Source organism: Urocitellus parryii, chromosome Y (assembly GCF_045843805.1).
Source record: "Urocitellus parryii isolate mUroPar1 chromosome Y, mUroPar1.hap1, whole genome shotgun sequence".
Lineage (NCBI taxonomy): Eukaryota > Metazoa > Chordata > Mammalia > Rodentia > Sciuridae > Urocitellus > Urocitellus parryii.
The window spans coordinates 14,794,779-14,804,384 of record NC_135548.1 but is presented as its reverse complement, the minus strand read 5'-3'; positions in this window follow the sequence as shown (position 1 = coordinate 14,804,384).

Here is a 9,606-nt window from a genome sequence, read left to right as displayed (position 1 = left end):
AGCATGTGGGGCAAGTGTTCTACCACTGAGCCACACCTCTCGCCCTAGGGGACCATTTTTCATCACTCCTTCTTGAGGCCCAAGAGTGTCTGGGCCCCTTTCTCAGGGTCATATTCCAGGCAGAGAAGGAGACTAATCTGGACAAACTGAGCACCTAGTATGTGCCAGATTTTAGATTAGGGGCTTCTCTTCTATGTTTCTCACTCATCCTGAAACCCATGAGGCAGGTGTGATGTGATGGCCCCCTTTTACAGATGAATGACCCAAAGCCTACAGGGGTTGGACACTCTTGTCTAGGGCTCCTGGAGCACACAGCTGTCCCCAAGCCTTCCCCCACCTACACCACCCCTACTAAGCGGGAAGACCCAGCAACCTGCACGGGGGAAAGGGGAGAAGGAGAAACAGGCTTGGAAGATGCAGAGAGCTGACCCCAGCCCTGGAACGGCCATCTCGGCCTCCTGCCCAGAGGGGGGTGGCCCTGGAGGGACCTTCTGGGAACAGAGAGAAATTCATTAGCAGATGTGAATGTCCCCAAGTGATTAAAGATCAATACTCTGGGCTCCATCAGCAGGGGGTTTGTGTTTATTATCTGACTTGACCCAAGGCCCCCCAGTCCCACCTCTCCACACTTCTTTCCCCTCCTCCTGAGGTGCTCAGGCCCACTCTGTCTGCCTCCTCCCAGGCCTCTCTTCAATCCACACAGCCTAGACCAGATCCCAGGACAGACACACTGGGGATGGAAGGGGTGGGGAAGGACAGGTGGCAGGGTGCTGGGATTACCTCCTGAACAGCAGGCTCATTTGCTAACCTGAGCTTTGTTCATTTCAGGGACCAGAGAGGACTTCATTTCCATTTTGCGATAGGCCAGAAGGAAAGAGAGTGGGGTACTACAGCAGGAAAGATAAAGGATGGATAATAAGAGGAACTTCCAGTTGCCATGGAGCTTTGACTCCTGGACTGGGGTACACGTCCTGCTTGGCTGTGGGAAAAGGGCTGGAATGGAAATGGCACAGGCTGGGCCTGTAGCCAATGGGAACTTCCCTGTAGACGATGCCACTTAAGAGTGTCATTAAACCCTCAGGACTCTTAAAGTGGAGGACAAGGGAACTAGGAACACCCTTTAGAGTTCCCAAGAGACAGCCATGTCTTTCTGGCTTCCCCTGCCTTGGGATGGAGACAGGTGGCTCCTGCGACGTCCCCTCCCACCAGTTTCTTCTCTGTCTTCCAGCCCAGCCCCTACCCACCATGGGGCCTTGAGCCAACAAGTCCACATTGATTCAGGGGCTTCCCTGTCTCCATCTGCCTTGGTTGGATTCTATCTGTTGAGTGGTTTTGGGGGAAGAAAAAAGAAACAGTAGGGACCATGGGCTTCCACCTCCAATCAGCAACTTCAACCTTGGGCTGGGAACATTCCTGGGTTCTATTCTCTCCAGAGGAGTAGAGTGGAAATTAGGTGGATTGCTACTCCCACCGTCTTGGGAGCCAACAGAGAAATGTCACCCCAGCGTCTCCTCGCCTAGCTCTGATGTTACTTCCCCATCCATGGGGCTTCAGGCTCTTCAGTCCAGGAGACTGCAGAGTGCACTTAGCTAGCTGCCTCGGTGATGAGTCCCACATTCTAGAAGTCTTTTTTGATGTCTGACCTGAAGCCATCTTGCTGCAACCATCTCATTTTTTTTCTCCTCATTCTGTCCACAGAAGTGTCAGAGGGAGTCTTCTTGTTGAAGGTCACCTGTGAATGGAACTGAGAAGACTGGGAAGCATAGGCTGGACTAGGAAGCCTAAAGAACTCAAGAGTCAGACTGGGGCTGTCGCTCAGTGGTAAAGCACTTGCCTAGCACGTGTGATGCAGTGAGTTCGATCTTCAGGACCACATAACAATAAATAAAATAAAAGGATCATGTCCATCTACAACTAAAAAATAAAAGTTTAAAAAAATGAAGAGCAGAGTCTGCTAGAGTGGGAGCCTCTCCTCAGCTTAGTGACTTTGAGCAATGCTACACCTACGGTCCTCGGCATTGGCTCCTGGTTCAGCATGCTGTCACTCAACAGTCTCTCCTGCTACCATTAGTCCTCTCTGTTAGTCAATTATTCAGCCAAGGGCTGTGTGCTCCTCCCAACCCTTGGCACTACTAAGGGTAGGGTTGGCACTGTCAAAGAGGGGACTGTGCAGCCAGGCTGTACCCTTCAGGGGCTCCTAGCCTTGCGGTCCTTGCTGGCCTCACCTCTTCCTCCACTCAGGCTGGGGTGGGGGCGAAAGGTGCTTCCAGTGCAGCAGAATTGGTCATCAAAATCACTCCTCTACCCCTGACAGATGACTTCCAAAGTCCATTCCAGTCCTATGATTCCAGGATCCCAGCTGGGGGGATCCAGTTAATTCTTGTCATGCTCGGCTGGTGATGTGGGCTGTAGAGTGGGAAGGGGTGGGGTGGACGAGGCCTGAGGAAGGCCCCTCTCAGCACACACCAGCACACACTGTCCCCTTTCTCCCATCCCTCCCTTCTGCACCAGGCCCTGCCAGGGTGCTGTCCTGGGAATTCAAGTGCCAGAGGAAGGAAGGAGAGCACTATCAGTGGTTGTGGGTCAAGGCCAGCTTTGGCCATGTGTGGGCTGTACCAGGCCTTTGGATCAGGCTCAGGCAGAGGGTGTCCCCAAAGCTTTGAAGAACAGAGATAGGAGGAGGTGGGGGCTTTGGAAGGAAAAGAGAGAGCAAGACCCATGGCCAGTAAATGGGCCATCCAGGGGCCTGGCATCTTGGACCATGTGTCACCACCCATGCAGTGCGTGTGCCAGGTGGCTTCCTCCTGGTGGAACATTCGGCCAGTTCTCCAAGGGCATGACATTGGGCAAGGTTTGGATTCTTCTCAGGATGGTGATGGAGCTATACATGTGCCAATGGTCAGAGGTGAGGTGGGCCCCAGAGATGGCTATAAACAGGCACCTGGGCCACTTAGAACCTTCTGAGTGTCTCCTTTGGCTCCCATCATGCCTACATCAAGAACAAATGATGTGCCATCATTGAAAGGAGTTTTCTACATAAAAATCCAGATTTATAACTTCGAAAAGAAACTCTAACAATCTAGTAATCCTGGGCTCACACTCACAAGGCCATAGACAGCTGGGGCTAAGTGGCAGCTGTCCCTGGAGCCAGGGCACATACTCTCGGCTTCTCCATGGCCTTCACCTGCCTGAGTTGGCTCTTCCTGGGTCGAATGGGGAGATCAAGGCCCACAGAGAAAGGAGGGCCCTCCATGGAGATTACCCAGGGTGAGGGACAACCTTCCCCCTTCACCTTCCTCCCCAGAGCTTGGATAGAGGCTACAAGGCCCCTCTGCCACCACCATCCCCATCTGCTCTAGAGGACCGGCAGCCTCTGCGGTCAGGCTTGGTCTGGCTGTCTTCCTGCATAGTCCCTCAGCCACTCGGGCCCGAGCCCAGGCCCAGGCCCCGTTCCAGTGGAAGCAGAGGCTCTGCAGGGCCTCCACAGCCCGGCCTCCTCTCTCACAGCTTGGAACAAGAATGTCATGAAGTGCAGGGGGCGCCACCGCCAGGCCTGGGGAGCCTGACCACAGAGCTGGGGCTTCCTTCTGCAAACAGCCCTGACTGGCCCAGCTGGGCCGGCCCTGTGTCTGTGAGCCCAAGGGGCTCTGTGGCCACCCATCCTGGCCCCCCAGGCCTCTCTTGCCTCCTCTGACTTCCTTGGCCCCTCCTTTCCTGTGGCCACCCCAGTCCTGTTTCTCTGTCTCTCTTCCCTCTGCTGCTCCTCCTTCTCTCTCTCAGCCAGGCTTGTTCTCTGCCTCTTTCTGTCTTGGTTTGGCCGTCCTCTCTGGCATGGGCCCTGGCTCTTCTCAGGGTCCTGCCTGCTTGCTGGGTCTGTCTGCTGCAGCGCCATCTTGCTGACCCACAGGGGTGCCTGCCCGGCATCTGTCTCTTGCTCTCCATCTCTGAGCTGCACTGTGTCTCCCCAGCTCTGCTGTCCCTCTGGTCTCCTGCACTGTGGGCCTCTGAGTCACCCGTCTCTCCCTCACTCCAGCTCTCTGGCCCTCCCTCAATCTGTGTCCCTGAGGCCACCACAAGGAGGGCTTCTGGGAGGTTGGCTGTGCTGGGTCAACATGGCCCCCGCAGCAGGATAGGAGGGATTCTGCTGACGGAGCTTCCCTCTGGGGCTGAGGAGGGGCAGTGTGAACCAGTGGCCAGGGGCCCTGAGGAGAGGGCAGTGTCCTTTCCATGCCTGTGTCGCTTGCCCCAGCCAGCTCAGGGCATGTCCCCAGCTAAAGAAAAGGAATACCTCCAAGAGGCTGCTCCCACCAATGCTTCCTCACCACTGATGCCCCCCAGAATAGACACAGTGCACACTCTCTGCCAGCACCTCCATCCAGCACTAACAGGATGGAATTCAGGGGTGTGCTGCTCCTGGCCTGGCCTGCCTAGGCCTCAATGGCAGGGACTCTGGGGAAAGGAAACCACCCAGGGGCCCTGAAGCAGACCATGTGCTATGAAGAGCTCATGGCAGCTGACCCTCCTCCCCCAAAAGACACCCTGCTCTTCACCACTCTTCTAGATTGAAAGGCTCTGCTCCTGAGGAGGAAAAGTGTGTGACTTACCCTCTCACATATCTCTGAGGCCTGATCCTACTGTGGGTCAGCAGGTGCCTCAGCCAAACTGAAATCCTTCCTGCTGAGCTTCACGTGAACAGGGTGTGTGTGTGTGTGTGTGTGTGTGTGTGTGCGTGTGTGTGTGTGATGGGGGTGAGTCCATGTGCCTAGAGAGAGTGGAAAAGCAGTGGTCAATGTGTGGCTGTGTGGCAGGGACCCAGGGAACTCCAAGGAGAGATGATGGGTCCTGTGGCAGAGGGACAGAAGGGACAAGGCCTAGAATGGCAGGAACACCTGTGGACAAAGATGCAGAGAGAGGAAGAGGATGGAGAAGAAGATGCCAAATGACATCAGGCCAGGAAGTTTCCTGAAGAAGAACCAGGAATATTTGCAGGGGGAGTCTTTTACACCCCAAAACACTGTAGGAGTCCTGTGGTGTGGGAGGGAGTCTTCAGAGACTCACAGTGGAACCTACTATTTGCGTGACCAGTGTGTCTCAGTTTGCCAGAGACTGTCCAGATTGGAGAACTAAAACTCCATTTCCCAAGAAACCCCTTAGGTCCCAGGGACCTAGGATGAGGGAGTTGCCCAGCTCCCTGCACCCCTTGCCCACCAGGTAGTGTGCACCCTTGGACAGCTTGTGTCCACCTCCACACAGCCCTGGGCCATGGACCACAGTGTGCAAGCCCCGTTTTACAGAAGAGACCATGTGAAGACCTGGCTCTAACATCATGTGAAGAGTGGCCGGTGTGAAGTCAAGGTCTGTGGTCTGTCCGCCTTGGACTTTTTATCGTAGTCTTGGAGACCTTCAGGGACAGACTTAGGAACCTCCCTCCTCCCCCACATATCCCAACCTCAGCAGTTTCCCAGTCCTGACATGAGGCACTGTCATCTGGAGCCACTGCCCAAGTTCCCCTGGGCTGCAGCTGGAAAGGGGGTTGGGCTGAGAAGAGGGGGGCCTGGGTTCCCTTCAGCCTGAGGCCTACAGGGCTTCACTGTGGACTCCACCTGTTGATTTTTTGGCTTCTCCCCCAGCTGGGGGCAGGACCAGCTGCTGGGGAGGGGGTGAGGGTGGGAGGCGGAAACTGGCAGGAGTGCTGAAGGGGGTGTCTCCAGGGTCTTGCTAGTTCCTGGGCTCCAGGTGGTGAGTCTGGGGAGGGCTGACCAACCTCTGAGAGCAGGCTGGGGGCTGGCCCCTGGAGTCCCACGCTATTGGTCAGTGCCTCCGGTGTGCTGGGGTGTGAGGAAGGGGGCTACAGAGCAAACAAACAGAGCCTGTGAGCACAGGAAGCCATCACAGAGCACCCGACCTGGGCTGCTGAGGAGCCTGGAGTGGGAGGCAGGCTGAGGCCAGCCTAGGTGGCCAGCTAGGGGTGGCCTGGGGCAAGGATCGCAGAGCACGGGGACTAGGCTCTAAGCTGTTGAGAGTCTGGGGAGGCCATAGCAGGTGTCCCCTGCCTGGGGACGAATCCCTTCCCCTTTGAAGCAACTCCAAGTAAGGGACAACCTTGGTGAACTTGGGATATAGGTTTCCTGTCAGGAGGCCTTGGTCCTAGGTCTACCATGGCATTCATGAGCTTTGGGGATTATCTGTTCTGCCCTCTGAGTCTTAGTGTGGCCAACTGTATAATGAGGTGATTGGAATAAACAATCCTGAACAGTTCTTCCAGAGTTCATAGTCCATAATACCATAACGTTGCTGAGAGCTAAGAATTGTTTTTTGGCTACTGAAGATTTCTTGAGTGTTAGTTGGATGTATTCTCTGGCTTGACTCGCAGCATCAAGAGAGGGAATTATTTATCTATTTATTGACTTATGTATTTATTGGCAGTGGGGGCTTAATCCAGGGATGCTCCACCACTGAGCTACACCCTCATCCCTTTTTTATTTTTTTTTTATTTTGAGATAGGGTCTCACTGTAGGGCCTTGATAAATTGATGAGACTGGCCTCAAAATTGCGAACCTCCTGTCTCAGCCTCCTGAGATGCTGGGATTATAGGCATGTGACTCTACCTGCCTATAGGTATAGGACACAGGCTCTGTCCTTAAAGAATAATGTTATCTTAAAAAATACTATATATTAGGCCAGGCCCAGTGGTGCATACCTGTAATCCCAGCTGCTCAGAAGACTGAGGCAGAAGGATCCCAAGTTCAAGACTGGCCTGGGCAAGGCGGTGAGACTGTGGTGGTACAGTGCTTGCCTAGCATGTATTAGGCCCTTAGTTTCCTACAGAATGGAAAAAAAAAGCCAATAGCTACACAGTAACTATTTACATGGGCTAGAATTTTCACTGAAGTGGTCTCATTGGGGAATTTTCTCCCAAATGCTGTAAAATGGGCATAATTTTTATTGTTATTCTAGAGACAAAGAAACTGTCTCTAACGGGTGTTGAGTGACTTGCCTAGGTGTGCTGGTTGAGGAAGTGGAAACCACAATTGTACCTACCTCAACCAGACTCCAAAGGCAGCACTGTGAATTATGACTCCAAATGGCTTCTCTGGCTGATGAGGAGCCAGTAAACGTCCACATTTGCTATGGTGGACTTTCCCACTCAGTAGCTTTGTTCAGCTTTACAATAGGCCTGTGCACCTGCCAAGATGATCCCCACTTTCCAGATGCGGACACTGAGGAGCAGCAAGTGAAAAGCACAGCTGCCCTCTCCCTGTGTCTCCTGTGCATCGGGGTAGTGCTATATTCCCTCCACCCCACCTTGCCCACGTGGCTCACACAGAAAGCCAGCAGCACTCCTAAAGTACCTTGGAAGTGCTATGTCTTGTCACCTACCCCCTAGGCTACAGGTGTCCCAGAGTATTTCATGCTTCACTCTGGACTAAGGGTCAGCAGTCTTCCCTTTTCTTCCTACCCCAGGGGTTTATTAAGCACCTACTATATTCCAGGCATTGTGGTGGTGTTTCCGTGAGTTATTCCCTTAAGTTCCACAGTCACTCTGTGATGTCATTCAGACCTTCATTTTGTGGATGAAAGACCTGAGGCTCAGGAGCTTCTGTGGATCCCCTAAGTCTTCTGGCCTCCTTCTCTCCCAGGCCCTAGAGCAGGAGTTAAAGGGCCCTTGGGGGCCTGTTCTTATAGCTCTGTCCCCCTCAGAGGACTCATTCCAGGAAGTGACTGGCCACAGTCAGATCTTCCTTTCAGCTCCTGGAAGTGAGTCCAGGGTGAGCAGTCTCACAGTGACCTCCGTCCCTGTCTCTATCACCTGCGGCTCCCGTTCCACCAAGATCTCTGGTGGAGGGACATTTAGGACACTGATCTTCAAGTGCTCATGTGCCACCAGGGCCTCATCTCATAGATATTGTTCTAAGGTCTTTGACCCACATTCCCTGATTGCCTATTCTGAGTAATGCAGTGAAGCAGATGCTGTTATTATCATCATGCCTATTTTCCAGATAAGGAAGTTGAGAGGCAGCCAAGTTCTCTGGATTGCCAGAGGCCACACAGCCAGCAAGTGGTAGAAGCAGGATCCACACAGCGAGGGAGCCTGCTGCACACAGGCCCTGGGCCTCGTCCAGTCACATTTGTGCTCATAGTTAAAGGTCCTTAAGAGCCATCCTCAAGGAGTGTGCCCTTGACTGGAGGCAAGAGGAAGTGATTGAGGGGCTTACCTAGGAGGGAGATAGTCTACTTTGCTTGTGACATCAATCCATCTGGCTACAGGGAGCAGGGAGCCTTGGAGGTACCAATGAGAAGCAGGAACACTGGTGGGAAGACTGGGGCTGCTGCAGTCTCTGGGAGGAAGCCTGGTTCAAGGCAGTGACAGTGTCAGTGGACATGCAGGGCAGAGATGAAGACACTGTGGCCATGAAGGCCAGGTCCCTGGTGTTCCTCACACTGCCCTAGAGGAAAGGAGCATCCACCCTCAAGAATAGGGACCCTCTGCTCAATTATGTGCCTAGAGGGACATGCTTTTCCAGTTGGCACTAGGCACCTTGTGGGCCAGCTTGGGGCTTTGACTGGACAGCCGACTGAGACAGGGACAGTCGCCTAGGAGGGTCTAGGGAAGGGAGGGTCCCAATATGGACCTCCTCCCTCCTGCTCCCCACTGTTTTCTGGTGCTGCCACCAAAGCGAGGCACCAGGGATGCGACAATGTCCCCATGTGACAATAGGGGACATGCAACAGACCTAAAGGTGTGGGGAAAGAGAACTCTAGAAAGTTTGACAAGTAACTCTTTCCAGTGGCTATTGCTGGGTATTGGTAGAGTGGATGAGGAGAAGTGGATTTGGGATTTATGCACTGAGGCGTTCTGTGGATGTTCTTACAAAGAATGTGTCTCATTGAAAGAAAAATAGAAATGTTTTGAAAAGGAATAAACCTCTCTCTTTGGTGGGGAGTGTGGATTTCAGTTAAGATTTCAGACAGCAAATTGAGGGGCTGGGATAATGGATGAGTGACATTTCCACCCCCTCTCGTGAAGAAGGCCCAGGCAATGTCCTGAGGCTGACTATCCCCCCAGCTCAGCTCCCTAACTGACCTGAACCCTGGGAGGTGACCAAACTCAGCTTCCCTGGGCTCCTCAATTTACCTTTATACCATCAGCCTCCTGGAACCAAGCAGAGTGTGTACAGAAGAGATCTTGAGGTGTAGACCTTTGCTGAGGCCCCAGGAATCAGTGACAAGTTGAATGGTATAATAAGTTAATTCAAGCTATCCCATATGTATGTGATACTAGGGCAAAGGAAGAGTTTTGACCAGGAAATCACATAGGACACCTTGACCCCTGAGCCCCAGACTCATTGAAGAAACTTTGGCCAGTTGCTCCCTGTGCCTGCCTCAGTTTCCCCATGTATACAATAAGGAGGCCGAAAGACATGGTCTCTTTAGGCCGTGCCAGCACTAACGTTCCAGGAGTCTCTAGTTATAATTGTCCTGTGTATTAATCTTCATGTCAAGTTTTAATTAATGGGTGATGGAGTCAGAGCAGGCACCAGCTGCCACTCCCCTGCTGGGAGGCAGGGGACACCCACAGGATGCTTGACCTGATAATCACCGCTA